This window comes from Squalius cephalus (genome assembly GCF_949319135.1).
Source record: "Squalius cephalus genome assembly, contig: scaffold_57, whole genome shotgun sequence".
Classification (NCBI taxonomy): Eukaryota; Metazoa; Chordata; class Actinopteri; order Cypriniformes; family Leuciscidae; genus Squalius; species Squalius cephalus.
Window position 1 is genome coordinate 435,063 of NW_027645818.1, and position 26,640 is coordinate 461,702.

A 26,640-nucleotide genomic window follows, 5' to 3' on the forward strand; every position below is an offset into this window, starting at 1 on the left:
CTTGGAAATTTCTTGGAATGAAATGTCATGGGTTTTGGGGCATGGGGTGGAGTGTCATGGCATAAGATTCAAGGAATGCCATGTAAAACAATTACATTAGCATTGACAAGACATGTCATTAGAATGAAAGAATTGTATTAGCCTTAACAAAACATTGTAACAACACTGACACATATTACATGAATATGAGAGTAATACTATTACTGCCTTTGTTCAACATTAGTCCTACAAAAACACTGGATTTCAATTACACTGCATATGAAGAAATGAACAAGCGCACAAAAGGGAATACCGAAAGCAGCTCTTTTATTTACACGCTCCCCTGCATCAAAAAGCACCAGACTGCCCCGTGTGAGGCTCGAACTCACGACCTTCAGATTATGAGACTGACGCGCTGCCTAACTGCGCCAACGAGGCACGGGCGGTGACTAGCTGTGAGCGGTGACGCACTAGCTTCTAGACCACCTGCCGTTCGGTGCAGCTCCAACAGTACTGCTCACCCTGAGCCGTCACGTCAGGATGGCCGAGCGGTCTAAGGCGCTGCGTTCAGGTCGCAGTCTCCCCTGGAGGCGTGGGTTCGAATCCCACTTCTGACAAACCCAACCTTTGGCTGCGGGCTCAAGCTAGAGTCTTTAACCCTCTGGCAGGTTTACCCAGAAATGCATTCATGTGGACCAAGCACTGCATTTCTGTTCATGCTAGAATTAACCCAACATTACAGTAACACTGACCTGCGTTACATGGACTTTAAAGTAACACTTTAGTGCAATGTATGGGATTCTATGGCATTTTCCTTGTCAATTTCAAGTCATGACATTTCATCAAATTGGACATGTTTATAGAATGGACTTCAACGGAATTTCATGGGATACCATCTTGTGATGTTTACCGGAAGAAGAATTTGTTTATGGAAGGCTGTTCGTGTTTTTTGGGGGTGGGGGATGCAGTGTGATTCTTGGAGTTTGACTGTGATGTCGTGGACTGAAGTTTTGGGGATGCACTAGAATTTCATGGCAAGGATTCTTGGAAATTTCTTGGAATGAAATGTCATGGGTTTTGGGGCATGGGGTGGAGTGTCATGGCATAAGATTCAAGGAATGCCATGTAAAACATTACATTAGCATTGACAAGACATGTCATTAGAATGAAAGAATTGTATTAGCCTTAACAAAACATTGTAACAACACTGACACATATTACATGAATATGAGAGTAATACTATTACTGCCTTTGTTCAACATTAGTCCTACAAAAACACTGGATTTCAATTACACTGCATATGAAGAAATGAACAAGCGCACAAAAGGGAATACCGAAAGCAGCTCTTTTATTTACACGCTCCCCTGCATCAAAAAGCACCAGACTGCTCCGTGTGAGGCTCGAACTCACGACCTTCAGATTATGAGACTGACGCGCTGCCTAACTGCGCCAACGAGGCACGGGCGGTGACTAGCTGTGAGCGGTGACGCACTAGCTTCTAGACCACCTGCCGTTCGGTGCAGCTCCAACAGTACTGCTCACCCTGAGCCGTCACGTCAGGATGGCCGAGCGGTCTAAGGCGCTGCGTTCAGGTCGCAGTCTCCCCTGGAGGCGTGGGTTCAAATCCCACTTCTGACAAACCCAACCTTTGGCTGCGGGCTCAAGCTAGAGTCTTTAACCCTCTGGCAGGTTTACCCAGAAATGCATTCATGTGGACCAAGCACTGCATTTCTGTTCATGCTAGAATTAACCCAACATTACAGTAACACTGACCTGCGTTACATGGACTTTAAAGTAACACTTTAGTGCAATGTATGGGATTCTATGGCATTTTCCTTGTCAATTTCAAGTCATGACATTTCATCAAATTGGACATGTTTATAGAATGGACTTCAACGGAATTTCATGGGATACCATCTTGTGATGTTTACCGGAAGAAGAATTTGTTTATGGAAGGCTGTTCGTGTTTTTTGGGGGTGGGGGATGCAGTGTGATTCTTGGAGTTTGACTGTGATGTCGTGGACTGAAGTTTTGGGGATGCACTAGGATTTCATGGCAAGGATTCTTGGAAATTTCTTGGAATGAAATGTCATGGGTTTTGGGGCATGGGGTGGAGTGTCATGGCATAAGATTCAAGGAATGCCATGTAAAACATTACATTAGCATTGACAAGACATGTCATTAGAATGAAAGAATTGTATTAGCCTTAACAAAACATTGTAACAACACTGACACATATTACATGAATATGAGAGTAATACTATTACTGCCTTTGTTCAACATTAGTCCTACAAAAACACTGGATTTCAATTACACTGCATATGAAGAAATGAACAAGCGCACAAAAGGGAATACCGAAAGCAGCTCTTTTATTTACACGCTCCCCTGCATCAAAAAGCACCAGACTTCCCCGTGTGAGGCTCTAACTCATGACCTTCAGATTATGAGACTGACGCGCTGCCTAACTACGCTGTTCATGTCATTAGAATGAAAGAATTGTATTAGCCTTAACAAAACATTGTAACAACACTGACACATATTACATGAATATGAGAGTAATACTATTACTGCCTTTGTTCAACATTAGTCCTACAAAAACACTGGATTTCAATTACACTGCATATGAAGAAATGAACAAGCGCACAAAAGGGAATACCGAAAGCAGCTCTTTTATTTACACGCTCCCCTGCATCAAAAAGCACCAGACTGCCCCGTGTGAGGCTCGAACTCACGACCTTCAGATTATGAGACTGACGCGCTGCCTAACTGCGCCAACGAGGCACGGGCGGTGACTAGCTGTGAGCGGTGACGGACTAGTTTCTAGACCACCTGCCGTTCGGTGCAGCTCCAACAGTACTGCTCACCCTGAGCCGTCACGTCAGGATGGCCGAGCGGTCTAAGGCGCTGCGTTCAGGTCGCAGTCTCCCCTGGAGGCGTGGGTTCGAATCCCACTTCTGACAAACCCAACCTTTGGCTGCGGGCTCAAGCTAGAGTCTTTAACCCTCTGGCAGGTTTACCCAGAAATGCATTCATGTGGACCAAGCACTGCATTTCTGTTCATGCTAGAATTAACCCAACATTACAGTAACACTGACCTGCGTTACATGGACTTTAAAGTAACACTTTAGTGCAATGTATGGGATTCTATGGCATTTTCCTTGTCAATTTCAAGTCATGACATTTCATCAAATTGGACATGTTTATAGAATGGACTTCAACGGAATTTCATGGGATACCATCTTGTGATGTTTACCGGAAGAAGAATTTGTTTATGGAAGGCTGTTCGTGTTTTTTGGGGGTGGGGGATGCAGTGTGATTCTTGGAGTTTGACTGTGATGTCGTGGACTGAAGTTTTGGGGATGCACTAGAATTTCATGGCAAGGATTCTTGGAAATTTCTTGGAATGAAATGTCATGGGTTTTGGGGCATGGGGTGGAGTGTCATGGCATAAGATTCAAGGAATGCCATGTAAAACATTACATTAGCATTGACAAGACATGTCATTAGAATGAAAGAATTGTATTAGCCTTAACAAAACATTGTAACAACACTGACACATATTACATGAATATGAGAGTAATACTATTACTGCCTTTGTTCAACATTAGTCCTACAAAAACACTGGATTTCAATTACACTGCATATGAAGAAATGAACAAGCGCACAAAAGGGAATACCGAAAGCAGCTCTTTTATTTACACGCTCCCCTGCATCAAAAAGCACCAGACTTCCCCGTGTGAGGCTCTAACTCATGACCTTCAGATTATGAGACTGACGCGCTGCCTAACTACGCTGTTCATGTCATTAGAATGAAAGAATTGTATTAGCCTTAACAAAACATTGTAACAACACTGACACATATTACATGAATATGAGAGTAATACTATTACTGCCTTTGTTCAACATTAGTCCTACAAAAACACTGGATTTCAATTACACTGCATATGAAGAAATGAACAAGCGCACAAAAGGGAATACCGAAAGCAGCTCTTTTATTTACACGCTCCCCTGCATCAAAAAGCACCAGACTGCCCCGTGTGAGGCTCGAACTCACGACCTTCAGATTATGAGACTGACGCGCTGCCTAACTGCGCCAACGAGGCACGGGCGGTGACTAGCTGTGAGCGGTGACGGACTAGTTTCTAGACCACCTGCCGTTCGGTGCAGCTCCAACAGTACTGCTCACCCTGAGCCGTCACGTCAGGATGGCCGAGCGGTCTAAGGCGCTGCGTTCAGGTCGCAGTCTCCCCTGGAGGCGTGGGTTCGAATCCCACTTCTGACAAACCCAACCTTTGGCTGCGGGCTCAAGCTAGAGTCTTTAACCCTCTGGCAGGTTTACCCAGAAATGCATTCATGTGGACCAAGCACTGCATTTCTGTTCATGCTAGAATTAACCCAACATTACAGTAACACTGACCTGCGTTACATGGACTTTAAAGTAACACTTTAGTGCAATGTATGGGATTCTATGGCATTTTCCTTGTCAATTTCAAGTCATGACATTTCATCAAATTGGACATGTTTATAGAATGGACTTCAACGGAATTTCATGGGATACCATCTTGTGATGTTTACCGGAAGAAGAATTTGTTTATGGAAGGCTGTTCGTGTTTTTTGGGGGTGGGGGATGCAGTGTGATTCTTGGAGTTTGACTGTGATGTCGTGGACTGAAGTTTTGGGGATGCACTAGAATTTCATGGCAAGGATTCTTGGAAATTTCTTGGAATGAAATGTCATGGGTTTTGGGGCATGGGGTGGAGTGTCATGGCATAAGATTCAAGGAATGCCATGTAAAACATTACATTAGCATTGACAAGACATGTCATTAGAATGAAAGAATTGTATTAGCCTTAACAAAACATTGTAACAACACTGACACATATTACATGAATATGAGAGTAATACTATTACTGCCTTTGTTCAACATTAGTCCTACAAAAACACTGGATTTCAATTACACTGCATATGAAGAAATGAACAAGCGCACAAAAGGGAATACCGAAAGCAGCTCTTTTATTTACACGCTCCCCTGCATCAAAAAGCACCAGACTGCTCCGTGTGAGGCTCGAACTCACGACCTTCAGATTATGAGACTGACGCGCTGCCTAACTGCGCCAACGAGGCACGGGCGGTGACTAGCTGTGAGCGGTGACGCACTAGCTTCTAGACCACCTGCCGTTCGGTGCAGCTCCAACAGTACTGCTCACCCTGAGCCGTCACGTCAGGATGGCCGAGCGGTCTAAGGCGCTGCGTTCAGGTCGCAGTCTCCCCTGGAGGCGTGGGTTCAAATCCCACTTCTGACAAACCCAACCTTTGGCTGCGGGCTCAAGCTAGAGTCTTTAACCCTCTGGCAGGTTTACCCAGAAATGCATTCATGTGGACCAAGCACTGCATTTCTGTTCATGCTAGAATTAACCCAACATTACAGTAACACTGACCTGCGTTACATGGACTTTAAAGTAACACTTTAGTGCAATGTATGGGATTCTATGGCATTTTCCTTGTCAATTTCAAGTCATGACATTTCATCAAATTGGACATGTTTATAGAATGGACTTCAACGGAATTTCATGGGATACCATCTTGTGATGTTTACCGGAAGAAGAATTTGTTTATGGAAGGCTGTTCGTGTTTTTTGGGGGTGGGGGATGCAGTGTGATTCTTGGAGTTTGACTGTGATGTCGTGGACTGAAGTTTTGGGGATGCACTAGGATTTCATGGCAAGGATTCTTGGAAATTTCTTGGAATGAAATGTCATGGGTTTTGGGGCATGGGGTGGAGTGTCATGGCATAAGATTCAAGGAATGCCATGTAAAACATTACATTAGCATTGACAAGACATGTCATTAGAATGAAAGAATTGTATTAGCCTTAACAAAACATTGTAACAACACTGACACATATTACATGAATATGAGAGTAATACTATTACTGCCTTTGTTCAACATTAGTCCTACAAAAACACTGGATTTCAATTACACTGCATATGAAGAAATGAACAAGCGCACAAAAGGGAATACCGAAAGCAGCTCTTTTATTTACACGCTCCCCTGCATCAAAAAGCACCAGACTTCCCCGTGTGAGGCTCTAACTCATGACCTTCAGATTATGAGACTGACGCGCTGCCTAACTACGCTGTTCATGTCATTAGAATGAAAGAATTGTATTAGCCTTAACAAAACATTGTAACAACACTGACACATATTACATGAATATGAGAGTAATACTATTACTGCCTTTGTTCAACATTAGTCCTACAAAAACACTGGATTTCAATTACACTGCATATGAAGAAATGAACAAGCGCACAAAAGGGAATACCGAAAGCAGCTCTTTTATTTACACGCTCCCCTGCATCAAAAAGCACCAGACTGCCCCGTGTGAGGCTCGAACTCACGACCTTCAGATTATGAGACTGACGCGCTGCCTAACTGCGCCAACGAGGCACGGGCGGTGACTAGCTGTGAGCGGTGACGGACTAGTTTCTAGACCACCTGCCGTTCGGTGCAGCTCCAACAGTACTGCTCACCCTGAGCCGTCACGTCAGGATGGCCGAGCGGTCTAAGGCGCTGCGTTCAGGTCGCAGTCTCCCCTGGAGGCGTGGGTTCGAATCCCACTTCTGACAAACCCAACCTTTGGCTGCGGGCTCAAGCTAGAGTCTTTAACCCTCTGGCAGGTTTACCCAGAAATGCATTCATGTGGACCAAGCACTGCATTTCTGTTCATGCTAGAATTAACCCAACATTACAGTAACACTGACCTGCGTTACATGGACTTTAAAGTAACACTTTAGTGCAATGTATGGGATTCTATGGCATTTTCCTTGTCAATTTCAAGTCATGACATTTCATCAAATTGGACATGTTTATAGAATGGACTTCAACGGAATTTCATGGGATACCATCTTGTGATGTTTACCGGAAGAAGAATTTGTTTATGGAAGGCTGTTCGTGTTTTTTGGGGGTGGGGGATGCAGTGTGATTCTTGGAGTTTGACTGTGATGTCGTGGACTGAAGTTTTGGGGATGCACTAGAATTTCATGGCAAGGATTCTTGGAAATTTCTTGGAATGAAATGTCATGGGTTTTGGGGCATGGGGTGGAGTGTCATGGCATAAGATTCAAGGAATGCCATGTAAAACATTACATTAGCATTGACAAGACATGTCATTAGAATGAAAGAATTGTATTAGCCTTAACAAAACATTGTAACAACACTGACACATATTACATGAATATGAGAGTAATACTATTACTGCCTTTGTTCAACATTAGTCCTACAAAAACACTGGATTTCAATTACACTGCATATGAAGAAATGAACAAGCGCACAAAAGGGAATACCGAAAGCAGCTCTTTTATTTACACGCTCCCCTGCATCAAAAAGCACCAGACTTCCCCGTGTGAGGCTCTAACTCATGACCTTCAGATTATGAGACTGACGCGCTGCCTAACTACGCTGTTCATGTCATTAGAATGAAAGAATTGTATTAGCCTTAACAAAACATTGTAACAACACTGACACATATTACATGAATATGAGAGTAATACTATTACTGCCTTTGTTCAACATTAGTCCTACAAAAACACTGGATTTCAATTACACTGCATATGAAGAAATGAACAAGCGCACAAAAGGGAATACCGAAAGCAGCTCTTTTATTTACACGCTCCCCTGCATCAAAAAGCACCAGACTGCCCCGTGTGAGGCTCGAACTCACGACCTTCAGATTATGAGACTGACGCGCTGCCTAACTGCGCCAACGAGGCACGGGCGGTGACTAGCTGTGAGCGGTGACGGACTAGTTTCTAGACCACCTGCCGTTCGGTGCAGCTCCAACAGTACTGCTCACCCTGAGCCGTCACGTCAGGATGGCCGAGCGGTCTAAGGCGCTGCGTTCAGGTCGCAGTCTCCCCTGGAGGCGTGGGTTCGAATCCCACTTCTGACAAACCCAACCTTTGGCTGCGGGCTCAAGCTAGAGTCTTTAACCCTCTGGCAGGTTTACCCAGAAATGCATTCATGTGGACCAAGCACTGCATTTCTGTTCATGCTAGAATTAACCCAACATTACAGTAACACTGACCTGCGTTACATGGACTTTAAAGTAACACTTTAGTGCAATGTATGGGATTCTATGGCATTTTCCTTGTCAATTTCAAGTCATGACATTTCATCAAATTGGACATGTTTATAGAATGGACTTCAACGGAATTTCATGGGATACCATCTTGTGATGTTTACCGGAAGAAGAATTTGTTTATGGAAGGCTGTTCGTGTTTTTTGGGGGTGGGGGATGCAGTGTGATTCTTGGAGTTTGACTGTGATGTCGTGGACTGAAGTTTTGGGGATGCACTAGAATTTCATGGCAAGGATTCTTGGAAATTTCTTGGAATGAAATGTCATGGGTTTTGGGGCATGGGGTGGAGTGTCATGGCATAAGATTCAAGGAATGCCATGTAAAACATTACATTAGCATTGACAAGACATGTCATTAGAATGAAAGAATTGTATTAGCCTTAACAAAACATTGTAACAACACTGACACATATTACATGAATATGAGAGTAATACTATTACTGCCTTTGTTCAACATTAGTCCTACAAAAACACTGGATTTCAATTACACTGCATATGAAGAAATGAACAAGCGCACAAAAGGGAATACCGAAAGCAGCTCTTTTATTTACACGCTCCCCTGCATCAAAAAGCACCAGACTGCTCCGTGTGAGGCTCGAACTCACGACCTTCAGATTATGAGACTGACGCGCTGCCTAACTGCGCCAACGAGGCACGGGCGGTGACTAGCTGTGAGCGGTGACGCACTAGCTTCTAGACCACCTGCCGTTCGGTGCAGCTCCAACAGTACTGCTCACCCTGAGCCGTCACGTCAGGATGGCCGAGCGGTCTAAGGCGCTGCGTTCAGGTCGCAGTCTCCCCTGGAGGCGTGGGTTCAAATCCCACTTCTGACAAACCCAACCTTTGGCTGCGGGCTCAAGCTAGAGTCTTTAACCCTCTGGCAGGTTTACCCAGAAATGCATTAATGTGGACCAAGCACTGCATTTCTGTTCATGCTAGAATTAACCCAACATTACAGTAACACTGACCTGCGTTACATGGACTTTAAAGTAACACTTTAGTGCAATGTATGGGATTCTATGGCATTTTCCTTGTCAATTTCAAGTCATGACATTTCATCAAATTGGACATGTTTATAGAATGGACTTCAACGGAATTTCATGGGATACCATCTTGTGATGTTTACCGGAAGAAGAATTTGTTTATGGAAGGCTGTTCGTGTTTTTTGGGGGTGGGGGATGCAGTGTGATTCTTGGAGTTTGACTGTGATGTCGTGGACTGAAGTTTTGGGGATGCACTAGAATTTCATGGCAAGGATTCTTGGAAATTTCTTGGAATGAAATGTCATGGGTTTTGGGGCATGGGGTGGAGTGTCATGGCATAAGATTCAAGGAATGCCATGTAAAACAATTACATTAGCATTGACAAGACATGTCATTAGAATGAAAGAATTGTATTAGCCTTAACAAAACATTGTAACAACACTGACACATATTACATGAATATGAGAGTAATACTATTACTGCCTTTGTTCAACATTAGTCCTACAAAAACACTGGATTTCAATTACACTGCATATGAAGAAATGAACAAGCGCACAAAAGGGAATACCGAAAGCAGCTCTTTTATTTACACGCTCCCCTGCATCAAAAAGCACCAGACTTCCCCGTGTGAGGCTCTAACTCATGACCTTCAGATTATGAGACTGACGCGCTGCCTAACTACGCTGTTCATGTCATTAGAATGAAAGAATTGTATTAGCCTTAACAAAACATTGTAACAACACTGACACATATTACATGAATATGAGAGTAATACTATTACTGCCTTTGTTCAACATTAGTCCTACAAAAACACTGGATTTCAATTACACTGCATATGAAGAAATGAACAAGCGCACAAAAGGGAATACCGAAAGCAGCTCTTTTATTTACACGCTCCCCTGCATCAAAAAGCACCAGACTGCCCCGTGTGAGGCTCGAACTCACGACCTTCAGATTATGAGACTGACGCGCTGCCTAACTGCGCCAACGAGGCACGGGCGGTGACTAGCTGTGAGCGGTGACGCACTAGCTTCTAGACCACCTGCCGTTCGGTGCAGCTCCAACAGTACTGCTCACCCTGAGCCGTCACGTCAGGATGGCCGAGCGGTCTAAGGCGCTGCGTTCAGGTCGCAGTCTCCCCTGGAGGCGTGGGTTCGAATCCCACTTCTGACAAACCCAACCTTTGGCTGCGGGCTCAAGCTAGAGTCTTTAACCCTCTGGCAGGTTTACCCAGAAATGCATTAATGTGGACCAAGCACTGCATTTCTGTTCATGCTAGAATTAACCCAACATTACAGTAACACTGACCTGCGTTACATGGACTTTAAAGTAACACTTTAGTGCAATGTATGGGATTCTATGGCATTTTCCTTGTCAATTTCAAGTCATGACATTTCATCAAATTGGACATGTTTATAGAATGGACTTCAACGGAATTTCATGGGATACCATCTTGTGATGTTTACCGGAAGAAGAATTTGTTTATGGAAGGCTGTTCGTGTTTTTTGGGGGTGGGGGATGCAGTGTGATTCTTGGAGTTTGACTGTGATGTCGTGGACTGAAGTTTTGGGGATGCACTAGAATTTCATGGCAAGGATTCTTGGAAATTTCTTGGAATGAAATGTCATGGGTTTTGGGGCATGGGGTGGAGTGTCATGGCATAAGATTCAAGGAATGCCATGTAAAACATTACATTAGCATTGACAAGACATGTCATTAGAATGAAAGAATTGTATTAGCCTTAACAAAACATTGTAACAACACTGACACATATTACATGAATATGAGAGTAATACTATTACTGCCTTTGTTCAACATTAGTCCTACAAAAACACTGGATTTCAATTACACTGCATATGAAGAAATGAACAAGCGCACAAAAGGGAATACCGAAAGCAGCTCTTTTATTTACACGCTCCCCTGCATCAAAAAGCACCAGACTGCTCCGTGTGAGGCTCGAACTCACGACCTTCAGATTATGAGACTGACGCGCTGCCTAACTGCGCCAACGAGGCACGGGCGGTGACTAGCTGTGAGCGGTGACGCACTAGCTTCTAGACCACCTGCCGTTCGGTGCAGCTCCAACAGTACTGCTCACCCTGAGCCGTCACGTCAGGATGGCCGAGCGGTCTAAGGCGCTGCGTTCAGGTCGCAGTCTCCCCTGGAGGCGTGGGTTCAAATCCCACTTCTGACAAACCCAACCTTTGGCTGCGGGCTCAAGCTAGAGTCTTTAACCCTCTGGCAGGTTTACCCAGAAATGCATTCATGTGGACCAAGCACTGCATTTCTGTTCATGCTAGAATTAACCCAACATTACAGTAACACTGACCTGCGTTACATGGACTTTAAAGTAACACTTTAGTGCAATGTATGGGATTCTATGGCATTTTCCTTGTCAATTTCAAGTCATGACATTTCATCAAATTGGACATGTTTATAGAATGGACTTCAACGGAATTTCATGGGATACCATCTTGTGATGTTTACCGGAAGAAGAATTTGTTTATGGAAGGCTGTTCGTGTTTTTTGGGGGTGGGGGATGCAGTGTGATTCTTGGAGTTTGACTGTGATGTCGTGGACTGAAGTTTTGGGGATGCACTAGGATTTCATGGCAAGGATTCTTGGAAATTTCTTGGAATGAAATGTCATGGGTTTTGGGGCATGGGGTGGAGTGTCATGGCATAAGATTCAAGGAATGCCATGTAAAACATTACATTAGCATTGACAAGACATGTCATTAGAATGAAAGAATTGTATTAGCCTTAACAAAACATTGTAACAACACTGACACATATTACATGAATATGAGAGTAATACTATTACTGCCTTTGTTCAACATTAGTCCTACAAAAACACTGGATTTCAATTACACTGCATATGAAGAAATGAACAAGCGCACAAAAGGGAATACCGAAAGCAGCTCTTTTATTTACACGCTCCCCTGCATCAAAAAGCACCAGACTTCCCCGTGTGAGGCTCTAACTCATGACCTTCAGATTATGAGACTGACGCGCTGCCTAACTACGCTGTTCATGTCATTAGAATGAAAGAATTGTATTAGCCTTAACAAAACATTGTAACAACACTGACACATATTACATGAATATGAGAGTAATACTATTACTGCCTTTGTTCAACATTAGTCCTACAAAAACACTGGATTTCAATTACACTGCATATGAAGAAATGAACAAGCGCACAAAAGGGAATACCGAAAGCAGCTCTTTTATTTACACGCTCCCCTGCATCAAAAAGCACCAGACTGCCCCGTGTGAGGCTCGAACTCACGACCTTCAGATTATGAGACTGACGCGCTGCCTAACTGCGCCAACGAGGCACGGGCGGTGACTAGCTGTGAGCGGTGACGGACTAGTTTCTAGACCACCTGCCGTTCGGTGCAGCTCCAACAGTACTGCTCACCCTGAGCCGTCACGTCAGGATGGCCGAGCGGTCTAAGGCGCTGCGTTCAGGTCGCAGTCTCCCCTGGAGGCGTGGGTTCGAATCCCACTTCTGACAAACCCAACCTTTGGCTGCGGGCTCAAGCTAGAGTCTTTAACCCTCTGGCAGGTTTACCCAGAAATGCATTCATGTGGACCAAGCACTGCATTTCTGTTCATGCTAGAATTAACCCAACATTACAGTAACACTGACCTGCGTTACATGGACTTTAAAGTAACACTTTAGTGCAATGTATGGGATTCTATGGCATTTTCCTTGTCAATTTCAAGTCATGACATTTCATCAAATTGGACATGTTTATAGAATGGACTTCAACGGAATTTCATGGGATACCATCTTGTGATGTTTACCGGAAGAAGAATTTGTTTATGGAAGGCTGTTCGTGTTTTTTGGGGGTGGGGGATGCAGTGTGATTCTTGGAGTTTGACTGTGATGTCGTGGACTGAAGTTTTGGGGATGCACTAGAATTTCATGGCAAGGATTCTTGGAAATTTCTTGGAATGAAATGTCATGGGTTTTGGGGCATGGGGTGGAGTGTCATGGCATAAGATTCAAGGAATGCCATGTAAAACATTACATTAGCATTGACAAGACATGTCATTAGAATGAAAGAATTGTATTAGCCTTAACAAAACATTGTAACAACACTGACACATATTACATGAATATGAGAGTAATACTATTACTGCCTTTGTTCAACATTAGTCCTACAAAAACACTGGATTTCAATTACACTGCATATGAAGAAATGAACAAGCGCACAAAAGGGAATACCGAAAGCAGCTCTTTTATTTACACGCTCCCCTGCATCAAAAAGCACCAGACTTCCCCGTGTGAGGCTCTAACTCATGACCTTCAGATTATGAGACTGACGCGCTGCCTAACTACGCTGTTCATGTCATTAGAATGAAAGAATTGTATTAGCCTTAACAAAACATTGTAACAACACTGACACATATTACATGAATATGAGAGTAATACTATTACTGCCTTTGTTCAACATTAGTCCTACAAAAACACTGGATTTCAATTACACTGCATATGAAGAAATGAACAAGCGCACAAAAGGGAATACCGAAAGCAGCTCTTTTATTTACACGCTCCCCTGCATCAAAAAGCACCAGACTGCCCCGTGTGAGGCTCGAACTCACGACCTTCAGATTATGAGACTGACGCGCTGCCTAACTGCGCCAACGAGGCACGGGCGGTGACTAGCTGTGAGCGGTGACGGACTAGTTTCTAGACCACCTGCCGTTCGGTGCAGCTCCAACAGTACTGCTCACCCTGAGCCGTCACGTCAGGATGGCCGAGCGGTCTAAGGCGCTGCGTTCAGGTCGCAGTCTCCCCTGGAGGCGTGGGTTCGAATCCCACTTCTGACAAACCCAACCTTTGGCTGCGGGCTCAAGCTAGAGTCTTTAACCCTCTGGCAGGTTTACCCAGAAATGCATTCATGTGGACCAAGCACTGCATTTCTGTTCATGCTAGAATTAACCCAACATTACAGTAACACTGACCTGCGTTACATGGACTTTAAAGTAACACTTTAGTGCAATGTATGGGATTCTATGGCATTTTCCTTGTCAATTTCAAGTCATGACATTTCATCAAATTGGACATGTTTATAGAATGGACTTCAACGGAATTTCATGGGATACCATCTTGTGATGTTTACCGGAAGAAGAATTTGTTTATGGAAGGCTGTTCGTGTTTTTTGGGGGTGGGGGATGCAGTGTGATTCTTGGAGTTTGACTGTGATGTCGTGGACTGAAGTTTTGGGGATGCACTAGAATTTCATGGCAAGGATTCTTGGAAATTTCTTGGAATGAAATGTCATGGGTTTTGGGGCATGGGGTGGAGTGTCATGGCATAAGATTCAAGGAATGCCATGTAAAACATTACATTAGCATTGACAAGACATGTCATTAGAATGAAAGAATTGTATTAGCCTTAACAAAACATTGTAACAACACTGACACATATTACATGAATATGAGAGTAATACTATTACTGCCTTTGTTCAACATTAGTCCTACAAAAACACTGGATTTCAATTACACTGCATATGAAGAAATGAACAAGCGCACAAAAGGGAATACCGAAAGCAGCTCTTTTATTTACACGCTCCCCTGCATCAAAAAGCACCAGACTGCTCCGTGTGAGGCTCGAACTCACGACCTTCAGATTATGAGACTGACGCGCTGCCTAACTGCGCCAACGAGGCACGGGCGGTGACTAGCTGTGAGCGGTGACGCACTAGCTTCTAGACCACCTGCCGTTCGGTGCAGCTCCAACAGTACTGCTCACCCTGAGCCGTCACGTCAGGATGGCCGAGCGGTCTAAGGCGCTGCGTTCAGGTCGCAGTCTCCCCTGGAGGCGTGGGTTCAAATCCCACTTCTGACAAACCCAACCTTTGGCTGCGGGCTCAAGCTAGAGTCTTTAACCCTCTGGCAGGTTTACCCAGAAATGCATTAATGTGGACCAAGCACTGCATTTCTGTTCATGCTAGAATTAACCCAACATTACAGTAACACTGACCTGCGTTACATGGACTTTAAAGTAACACTTTAGTGCAATGTATGGGATTCTATGGCATTTTCCTTGTCAATTTCAAGTCATGACATTTCATCAAATTGGACATGTTTATAGAATGGACTTCAACGGAATTTCATGGGATACCATCTTGTGATGTTTACCGGAAGAAGAATTTGTTTATGGAAGGCTGTTCGTGTTTTTTGGGGGTGGGGGATGCAGTGTGATTCTTGGAGTTTGACTGTGATGTCGTGGACTGAAGTTTTGGGGATGCACTAGAATTTCATGGCAAGGATTCTTGGAAATTTCTTGGAATGAAATGTCATGGGTTTTGGGGCATGGGGTGGAGTGTCATGGCATAAGATTCAAGGAATGCCATGTAAAACAATTACATTAGCATTGACAAGACATGTCATTAGAATGAAAGAATTGTATTAGCCTTAACAAAACATTGTAACAACACTGACACATATTACATGAATATGAGAGTAATACTATTACTGCCTTTGTTCAACATTAGTCCTACAAAAACACTGGATTTCAATTACACTGCATATGAAGAAATGAACAAGCGCACAAAAGGGAATACCGAAAGCAGCTCTTTTATTTACACGCTCCCCTGCATCAAAAAGCACCAGACTGCCCCGTGTGAGGCTCGAACTCACGACCTTCAGATTATGAGACTGACGCGCTGCCTAACTGCGCCAACGAGGCACGGGCGGTGACTAGCTGTGAGCGGTGACGCACTAGCTTCTAGACCACCTGCCGTTCGGTGCAGCTCCAACAGTACTGCTCACCCTGAGCCGTCACGTCAGGATGGCCGAGCGGTCTAAGGCGCTGCGTTCAGGTCGCAGTCTCCCCTGGAGGCGTGGGTTCGAATCCCACTTCTGACAAACCCAACCTTTGGCTGCGGGCTCAAGCTAGAGTCTTTAACCCTCTGGCAGGTTTACCCAGAAATGCATTCATGTGGACCAAGCACTGCATTTCTGTTCATGCTAGAATTAACCCAACATTACAGTAACACTGACCTGCGTTACATGGACTTTAAAGTAACACTTTAGTGCAATGTATGGGATTCTATGGCATTTTCCTTGTCAATTTCAAGTCATGACATTTCATCAAATTGGACATGTTTATAGAATGGACTTCAACGGAATTTCATGGGATACCATCTTGTGATGTTTACCGGAAGAAGAATTTGTTTATGGAAGGCTGTTCGTGTTTTTTGGGGGTGGGGGATGCAGTGTGATTCTTGGAGTTTGACTGTGATGTCGTGGACTGAAGTTTTGGGGATGCACTAGAATTTCATGGCAAGGATTCTTGGAAATTTCTTGGAATGAAATGTCATGGGTTTTGGGGCATGGGGTGGAGTGTCATGGCATAAGATTCAAGGAATGCCATGTAAAACATTACATTAGCATTGACAAGACATGTCATTAGAATGAAAGAATTGTATTAGCCTTAACAAAACATTGTAACAACACTGACACATATTACATGAATATGAGAGTAATACTATTACTGCCTTTGTTCAACATTAGTCCTACAAAAACACTGGATTTCAATTACACTGCATATGAAGAAATGAACAAGCGCACAAAAGGGAATACCGAAAGCAGCTCTTTTATTTACACGCTCCCCTGCATCAAAAAGCACCAGACTGCTCCGTGTGAGGCTCGAACTCACGACCTTCAGATTATGAGACTGACGCGCTGCCTAACTGCGCCAACGAGGCACGGGCGGTGACTAGCTGTGAGCGGTGACGCACTAGCTTCTAGACCACCTGCCGTTCGGTGCAGCTCCAACAGTACTGCTCACCCTGAGCCGTCACGTCAGGATGGCCGAGCGGTCTAAGGCGCTGCGTTCAGGTCGCAGTCTCCCCTGGAGGCGTGGGTTCAAATCCCACTTCTGACAAACCCAACCTTTGGCTGCGGGCTCAAGCTAGAGTCTTTAACCCTCTGGCAGGTTTACCCAGAAATGCATTCATGTGGACCAAGCACTGCATTTCTGTTCATGCTAGAATTAACCCAACATTACAGTAACACTGACCTGCGTTACATGGACTTTAAAGTAACACTTTAGTGCAATGTATGGGATTCTATGGCATTTTCCTTGTCAATTTCAAGTCATGACATTTCATCAAATTGGACATGTTTATAGAATGGACTTCAACGGAATTTCATGGGATACCATCTTGTGATGTTTACCGGAAGAAGAATTTGTTTATGGAAGGCTGTTCGTGTTTTTTGGGGGTGGGGGATGCAGTGTGATTCTTGGAGTTTGACTGTGATGTCGTGGACTGAAGTTTTGGGGATGCACTAGAATTTCATGGCAAGGATTCTTGGAAATTTCTTGGAATGAAATGTCATGGGTTTTGGGGCATGGGGTGGAGTGTCATGGCATAAGATTCAAGGAATGCCATGTAAAACATTACATTAGCATTGACAAGACATGTCATTAGAATGAAAGAATTGTATTAGCCTTAACAAAACATTGTAACAACACTGACACATATTACATGAATATGAGAGTAATACTATTACTGCCTTTGTTCAACATTAGTCCTACAAAAACACTGGATTTCAATTACACTGCATATGAAGAAATGAACAAGCGCACAAAAGGGAATACCGAAAGCAGCTCTTTTATTTACACGCTCCCCTGCATCAAAAAGCACCAGACTGCCCCGTGTGAGGCTCGAACTCACGACCTTCAGATTATGAGACTGACGCGCTGCCTAACTGCGCCAACGAGGCACGGGCGGTGACTAGCTGTGAGCGGTGACGGACTAGTTTCTAGACCACCTGCCGTTCGGTGCAGCTCCAACAGTACTGCTCACCCTGAGCCGTCACGTCAGGATGGCCGAGCGGTCTAAGGCGCTGCGTTCAGGTCGCAGTCTCCCCTGGAGGCGTGGGTTCGAATCCCACTTCTGACAAACCCAACCTTTGGCTGCGGGCTCAAGCTAGAGTCTTTAACCCTCTGGCAGGTTTACCCAGAAATGCATTCATGTGGACCAAGCACTGCATTTCTGTTCATGCTAGAATTAACCCAACATTACAGTAACACTGACCTGCGTTACATGGACTTTAAAGTAACACTTTAGTGCAATGTATGGGATTCTATGGCATTTTCCTTGTCAATTTCAAGTCATGACATTTCATCAAATTGGACATGTTTATAGAATGGACTTCAACGGAATTTCATGGGATACCATCTTGTGATGTTTACCGGAAGAAGAATTTGTTTATGGAAGGCTGTTCGTGTTTTTTGGGGGTGGGGGATGCAGTGTGATTCTTGGAGTTTGACTGTGATGTCGTGGACTGAAGTTTTGGGGATGCACTAGAATTTCATGGCAAGGATTCTTGGAAATTTCTTGGAATGAAATGTCATGGGTTTTGGGGCATGGGGTGGAGTGTCATGGCATAAGATTCAAGGAATGCCATGTAAAACATTACATTAGCATTGACAAGACATGTCATTAGAATGAAAGAATTGTATTAGCCTTAACAAAACATTGTAACAACACTGACACATATTACATGAATATGAGAGTAATACTATTACTGCCTTTGTTCAACATTAGTCCTACAAAAACACTGGATTTCAATTACACTGCATATGAAGAAATGAACAAGCGCACAAAAGGGAATACCGAAAGCAGCTCTTTTATTTACACGCTCCCCTGCATCAAAAAGCACCAGACTGCTCCGTGTGAGGCTCGAACTCACGACCTTCAGATTATGAGACTGACGCGCTGCCTAACTGCGCCAACGAGGCACGGGCGGTGACTAGCTGTGAGCGGTGACGCACTAGCTTCTAGACCACCTGCCGTTCGGTGCAGCTCCAACAGTACTGCTCACCCTGAGCCGTCACGTCAGGATGGCCGAGCGGTCTAAGGCGCTGCGTTCAGGTCGCAGTCTCCCCTGGAGGCGTGGGTTCAAATCCCACTTCTGACAAACCCAACCTTTGGCTGCGGGCTCAAGCTAGAGTCTTTAACCCTCTGGCAGGTTTACCCAGAAATGCATTCATGTGGACCAAGCACTGCATTTCTGTTCATGCTAGAATTAACCCAACATTACAGTAACACTGACCTGCGTTACATGGACTTTAAAGTAACACTTTAGTGCAATGTATGGGATTCTATGGCATTTTCCTTGTCAATTTCAAGTCATGACATTTCATCAAATTGGACATGTTTATAGAATGGACTTCAACGGAATTTCATGGGATACCATCTTGTGATGTTTACCGGAAGAAGAATTTGTTTATGGAAGGCTGTTCGTGTTTTTTGGGGGTGGGGGATGCAGTGTGATTCTTGGAGTTTGACTGTGATGTCGTGGACTGAAGTTTTGGGGATGCACTAGAATTTCATGGCAAGGATTCTTGGAAATTTCTTGGAATGAAATGTCATGGGTTTTGGGGCATGGGGTGGAGTGTCATGGCATAAGATTCAAGGAATGCCATGTAAAACATTACATTAGCATTGACAAGACATGTCATTAGAATGAAAGAATTGTATTAGCCTTAACAAAACATTGTAACAACACTGACACATATTACATGAATATGAGAGTAATACTATTACTGCCTTTGTTCAACATTAGTCCTACAAAAACACTGGATTTCAATTACACTGCATATGAAGAAATGAACAAGCGCACAAAAGGGAATACCGAAAGCAGCTCTTTTATTTACACGCTCCCCTGCATCAAAAAGCACCAGACTGCCCCGTGTGAGGCTCGAACTCACGACCTTCAGATTATGAGACTGACGCGCTGCCTAACTGCGCCAACGAGGCACGGGCGGTGACTAGCTGTGAGCGGTGACGGACTAGTTTCTAGACCACCTGCCGTTCGGTGCAGCTCCAACAGTACTGCTCACCCTGAGCCGTCACGTCAGGATGGCCGAGCGGTCTAAGGCGCTGCGTTCAGGTCGCAGTCTCCCCTGGAGGTGTGGGTTCGAATCCCACTTCTGACAAACCCAACCTTTGGCTGCGGGCTCAAGCTAGAGTCTTTAACCCTCTGGCAGGTTTACCCAGAAATGCATTCATGTGGACCAAGCACTGCATTTCTGTTCATGCTAGAATTAACCCAACATTACAGTAACACTGACCTGCGTTACATGGACTTTAAAGTAACACTTTAGTGCAATGTATGGGATTCTATGGCATTTTCCTTGTCAATTTCAAGTCATGACATTTCATCAAATTGGACATGTTTATAGAATGGACTTCAACGGAATTTCATGGGATACCATCTTGTGATGTTTACCGGAAGAAGAATTTGTTTATGGAAGGCTGTTCGTGTTTTTTGGGGGTGGGGGATGCAGTGTGATTCTTGGAGTTTGACTGTGATGTCGTGGACTGAAGTTTTGGGGATGCACTAGAATTTCATGGCAAGGATTCTTGGAAATTTCTTGGAATGAAATGTCATGGGTTTTGGGGCATGGGGTGGAGTGTCATGGCATAAGATTCAAGGAATGCCATGTAAAACATTACATTAGCATTGACAAGACATGTCATTAGAATGAAAGAATTGTATTAGCCTTAACAAAACATTGTAACAACACTGACACATATTACATGAATATGAGAGTAATACTATTACTGCCTTTGTTCAACATTAGTCCTACAAAAACACTGGATTTCAATTACACTGCATATGAAGAAATGAACAAGCGCACAAAAGGGAATACCGAAAGCAGCTCTTTTATTTACACGCTCCCCTGCATCAAAAAGCACCAGACTGCTCCGTGTGAGGCTCGAACTCACGACCTTCAGATTATGAGACTGACGCGCTGCCTAACTGCGCCAACGAGGCACGGGCGGTGACTAGCTGTGAGCGGTGACGCACTAGCTTCTAGACCACCTGCCGTTCGGTGCAGCTCCAACAGTACTGCTCACCCTGAGCCGTCACGTCAGGATGGCCGAGCGGTCTAAGGCGCTGCGTTCAGGTCGCAGTCTCCCCTGGAGGCGTGGGTTCGAATCCCACTTCTGACAAACCCAACCTTTGGCTGCGGGCTCAAGCTAGAGTCTTTAACCCTCTGGCAGGTTTACCCAGAAATGCATTCATGTGGACCAAGCACTGCATTTCTGTTCATGCTAGAATTAACCCAACATTACAGTAACACTGACCTGCGTTACATGGACTTTAAAGTAACACTTTAGTGCAATGTATGGGATTCTATGGCATTTTCCTTGTCAATTTCAAGTCATGACATTTCATCAAATTGGACATGTTTATAGAATGGACTTCAACGGAATTTCATGGGATACCATCTTGTGATGTTTACCGGAAGAAGAATTTGTTTATGGAAGGCTGTTCGTGTTTTTTGGGGGTGGGGGATGCAGTGTGATTCTTGGAGTTTGACTGTGATGTCGTGGACTGAAGTTTTGGGGATGCACTAGAATTTCATGGCAAGGATTCTTGGAAATTTCTTGGAATGAAATGTCATGGGTTTTGGGGCATGGGGTGGAGTGTCATGGCATAAGATTCAAGGAATGCCATGTAAAACATTACATTAGCATTGACAAGACATGTCATTAGAATGAAAGAATTGTATTAGCCTTAACAAAACATTGTAACAACACTGACACATATTACATGAATATGAGAGTAATACTATTACTGCCTTTGTTCAACATTAGTCCTACAAAAACACTGGATTTCAATTACACTGCATATGAAGAAATGAACAAGCGCACAAAAGGGAATACCGAAAGCAGCTCTTTTATTTACACGCTCCCCTGCATCAAAAAGCACCAGACTGCCCCGTGTGAGGCTCGAACTCACGACCTTCAGATTATGAGACTGACGCGCTGCCTAACTGCGCCAACGAGGCACGGGCGGTGACTAGCTGTGAGCGGTGACGGACTAGTTTCTAGACCACCTGCCGTTCGGTGCAGCTCCAACAGTACTGCTCACCCTGAGCCGTCACGTCAGGATGGCCGAGCGGTCTAAGGCGCTGCGTTCAGGTCGCAGTCTCCCCTGGAGGCGTGGGTTCGAATCCCACTTCTGACAAACCCAACCTTTGGCTGCGGGCTCAAGCTAGAGTCTTTAACCCTCTGGCAGGTTTACCCAGAAATGCATTCATGTGGACCAAGCACTGCATTTCTGTTCATGCTAGAATTAACCCAACATTACAGTAACACTGACCTGCGTTACATGGACTTTAAAGTAACACTTTAGTGCAATGTATGGGATTCTATGGCATTTTCCTTGTCAATTTCAAGTCATGACATTTCATCAAATTGGACATGTTTATAGAATGGACTTCAACGGAATTTCATGGGATACCATCTTGTGATGTTTACCGGAAGAAGAATTTGTTTATGGAAGGCTGTTCGTGTTTTTTGGGGGTGGGGGATGCAGTGTGATTCTTGGAGTTTGACTGTGATGTCGTGGACTGAAGTTTTGGGGATGCACTAGAATTTCATGGCAAGGATTCTTGGAAATTTCTTGGAATGAAATGTCATGGGTTTTGGGGCATGGGGTGGAGTGTCATGGCATAAGATTCAAGGAATGCCATGTAAAACATTACATTAGCATTGACAAGACATGTCATTAGAATGAAAGAATTGTATTAGCCTTAACAAAACATTGTAACAACACTGACACATATTACATGAATATGAGAGTAATACTATTACTGCCTTTGTTCAACATTAGTCCTACAAAAACACTGGATTTCAATTACACTGCATATGAAGAAATGAACAAGCGCACAAAAGGGAATACCGAAAGCAGCTCTTTTATTTACACGCTCCCCTGCATCAAAAAGCACCAGACTGCTCCGTGTGAGGCTCGAACTCACGACCTTCAGATTATGAGACTGACGCGCTGCCTAACTGCGCCAACGAGGCACGGGCGGTGACTAGCTGTGAGCGGTGACGCACTAGCTTCTAGACCACCTGCCGTTCGGTGCAGCTCCAACAGTACTGCTCACCCTGAGCCGTCACGTCAGGATGGCCGAGCGGTCTAAGGCGCTGCGTTCAGGTCGCAGTCTCCCCTGGAGGCGTGGGTTCAAATCCCACTTCTGACAAACCCAACCTTTGGCTGCGGGCTCAAGCTAGAGTCTTTAACCCTCTGGCAGGTTTACCCAGAAATGCATTAATGTGGACCAAGCACTGCATTTCTGTTCATGCTAGAATTAACCCAACATTACAGTAACACTGACCTGCGTTACATGGACTTTAAAGTAACACTTTAGTGCAATGTATGGGATTCTATGGCATTTTCCTTGTCAATTTCAAGTCATGACATTTCATCAAATTGGACATGTTTATAGAATGGACTTCAACGGAATTTCATGGGATACCATCTTGTGATGTTTACCGGAAGAAGAATTTGTTTATGGAAGGCTGTTCGTGTTTTTTGGGGGTGGGGGATGCAGTGTGATTCTTGGAGTTTGACTGTGATGTCGTGGACTGAAGTTTTGGGGATGCACTAGAATTTCATGGCAAGGATTCTTGGAAATTTCTTGGAATGAAATGTCATGGGTTTTGGGGCATGGGGTGGAGTGTCATGGCATAAGATTCAAGGAATGCCATGTAAAACAATTACATTAGCATTGACAAGACATGTCATTAGAATGAAAGAATTGTATTAGCCTTAACAAAACATTGTAACAACACTGACACATATTACATGAATATGAGAGTAATACTATTACTGCCTTTGTTCAACATTAGTCCTACAAAAACACTGGATTTCAATTACACTGCATATGAAGAAATGAACAAGCGCACAAAAGGGAATACCGAAAGCAGCTCTTTTATTTACACGCTCCCCTGCATCAAAAAGCACCAGACTGCCCCGTGTGAGGCTCGAACTCACGACCTTCAGATTATGAGACTGACGCGCTGCCTAACTGCGCCAACGAGGCACGGGCGGTGACTAGCTGTGAGCGGTGACGCACTAGCTTCTAGACCACCTGCCGTTCGGTGCAGCTCCAACAGTACTGCTCACCCTGAGCCGTCACGTCAGGATGGCCGAGCGGTCTAAGGCGCTGCGTTCAGGTCGCAGTCTCCCCTGGAGGCGTGGGTTCGAATCCCACTTCTGACAAACCCAACCTTTGGCTGCGGGCTCAAGCTAGAGTCTTTAACCCTCTGGCAGGTTTACCCAGAAATGCATTAATGTGGACCAAGCACTGCATTTCTGTTCATGCTAGAATTAACCCAACATTACAGTAACACTGACCTGCGTTACATGGACTTTAAAGTAACACTTTAGTGCAATGTATGGGATTCTATGGCATTTTCCTTGTCAATTTCAAGTCATGACATTTCATCAAATTGGACATGTTTATAGAATGGACTTCAACGGAATTTCATGGGATACCATCTTGTGATGTTTACCGGAAGAAGAATTTGTTTATGGAAGGCTGTTCGTGTTTTTTGGGGGTGGGGGATGCAGTGTGATTCTTGGAGTTTGACTGTGATGTCGTGGACTGAAGTTTTGGGGATGCACTAGAATTTCATGGCAAGGATTCTTGGAAATTTCTTGGAATGAAATGTCATGGGTTTTGGGGCATGGGGTGGAGTGTCATGGCATAAGATTCAAGGAATGCCATGTAAAACATTACATTAGCATTGACAAGACATGTCATTAGAATGAAAGAATTGTATTAGCCTTAACAAAACATTGTAACAACACTGACACATATTACATGAATATGAGAGTAATACTATTACTGCCTTTGTTCAACATTAGTCCTACAAAAACACTGGATTTCAATTACACTGCATATGAAGAAATGAACAAGCGCACAAAAGGGAATACCGAAAGCAGCTCTTTTATTTACACGCTCCCCTGCATCAAAAAGCACCAGACTGCTCCGTGTGAGGCTCGAACTCACGACCTTCAGATTATGAGACTGACGCGCTGCCTAACTGCGCCAACGAGGCACGGGCGGTGACTAGCTGTGAGCGGTGACGCACTAGCTTCTAGACCACCTGCCGTTCGGTGCAGCTCCAACAGTACTGCTCACCCTGAGCCGTCACGTCAGGATGGCCGAGCGGTCTAAGGCGCTGCGTTCAGGTCGCAGTCTCCCCTGGAGGCGTGGGTTCAAATCCCACTTCTGACAAACCCAACCTTTGGCTGCGGGCTCAAGCTAGAGTCTTTAACCCTCTGGCAGGTTTACCCAGAAATGCATTCATGTGGACCAAGCACTGCATTTCTGTTCATGCTAGAATTAACCCAACATTACAGTAACACTGACCTGCGTTACATGGACTTTAAAGTAACACTTTAGTGCAATGTATGGGATTCTATGGCATTTTCCTTGTCAATTTCAAGTCATGACATTTCATCAAATTGGACATGTTTATAGAATGGACTTCAACGGAATTTCATGGGATACCATCTTGTGATGTTTACCGGAAGAAGAATTTGTTTATGGAAGGCTGTTCGTGTTTTTTGGGGGTGGGGGATGCAGTGTGATTCTTGGAGTTTGACTGTGATGTCGTGGACTGAAGTTTTGGGGATGCACTAGGATTTCATGGCAAGGATTCTTGGAAATTTCTTGGAATGAAATGTCATGGGTTTTGGGGCATGGGGTGGAGTGTCATGGCATAAGATTCAAGGAATGCCATGTAAAACATTACATTAGCATTGACAAGACATGTCATTAGAATGAAAGAATTGTATTAGCCTTAACAAAACATTGTAACAACACTGACACATATTACATGAATATGAGAGTAATACTATTACTGCCTTTGTTCAACATTAGTCCTACAAAAACACTGGATTTCAATTACACTGCATATGAAGAAATGAACAAGCGCACAAAAGGGAATACCGAAAGCAGCTCTTTTATTTACACGCTCCCCTGCATCAAAAAGCACCAGACTTCCCCGTGTGAGGCTCTAACTCATGACCTTCAGATTATGAGACTGACGCGCTGCCTAACTACGCTGTTCATGTCATTAGAATGAAAGAATTGTATTAGCCTTAACAAAACATTGTAACAACACTGACACATATTACATGAATATGAGAGTAATACTATTACTGCCTTTGTTCAACATTAGTCCTACAAAAACACTGGATTTCAATTACACTGCATATGAAGAAATGAACAAGCGCACAAAAGGGAATACCGAAAGCAGCTCTTTTATTTACACGCTCCCCTGCATCAAAAAGCACCAGACTGCCCCGTGTGAGGCTCGAACTCACGACCTTCAGATTATGAGACTGACGCGCTGCCTAACTGCGCCAACGAGGCACGGGCGGTGACTAGCTGTGAGCGGTGACGCACTAGCTTCTAGACCACCTGCCGTTCGGTGCAGCTCCAACAGTACTGCTCACCCTGAGCCGTCACGTCAGGATGGCCGAGCGGTCTAAGGCGCTGCGTTCAGGTCGCAGTCTCCCCTGGAGGCGTGGGTTCGAATCCCACTTCTGACAAACCCAACCTTTGGCTGCGGGCTCAAGCTAGAGTCTTTAACCCTCTGGCAGGTTTACCCAGAAATGCATTAATGTGGACCAAGCACTGCATTTCTGTTCATGCTAGAATTAACCCAACATTACAGTAACACTGACCTGCGTTACATGGAC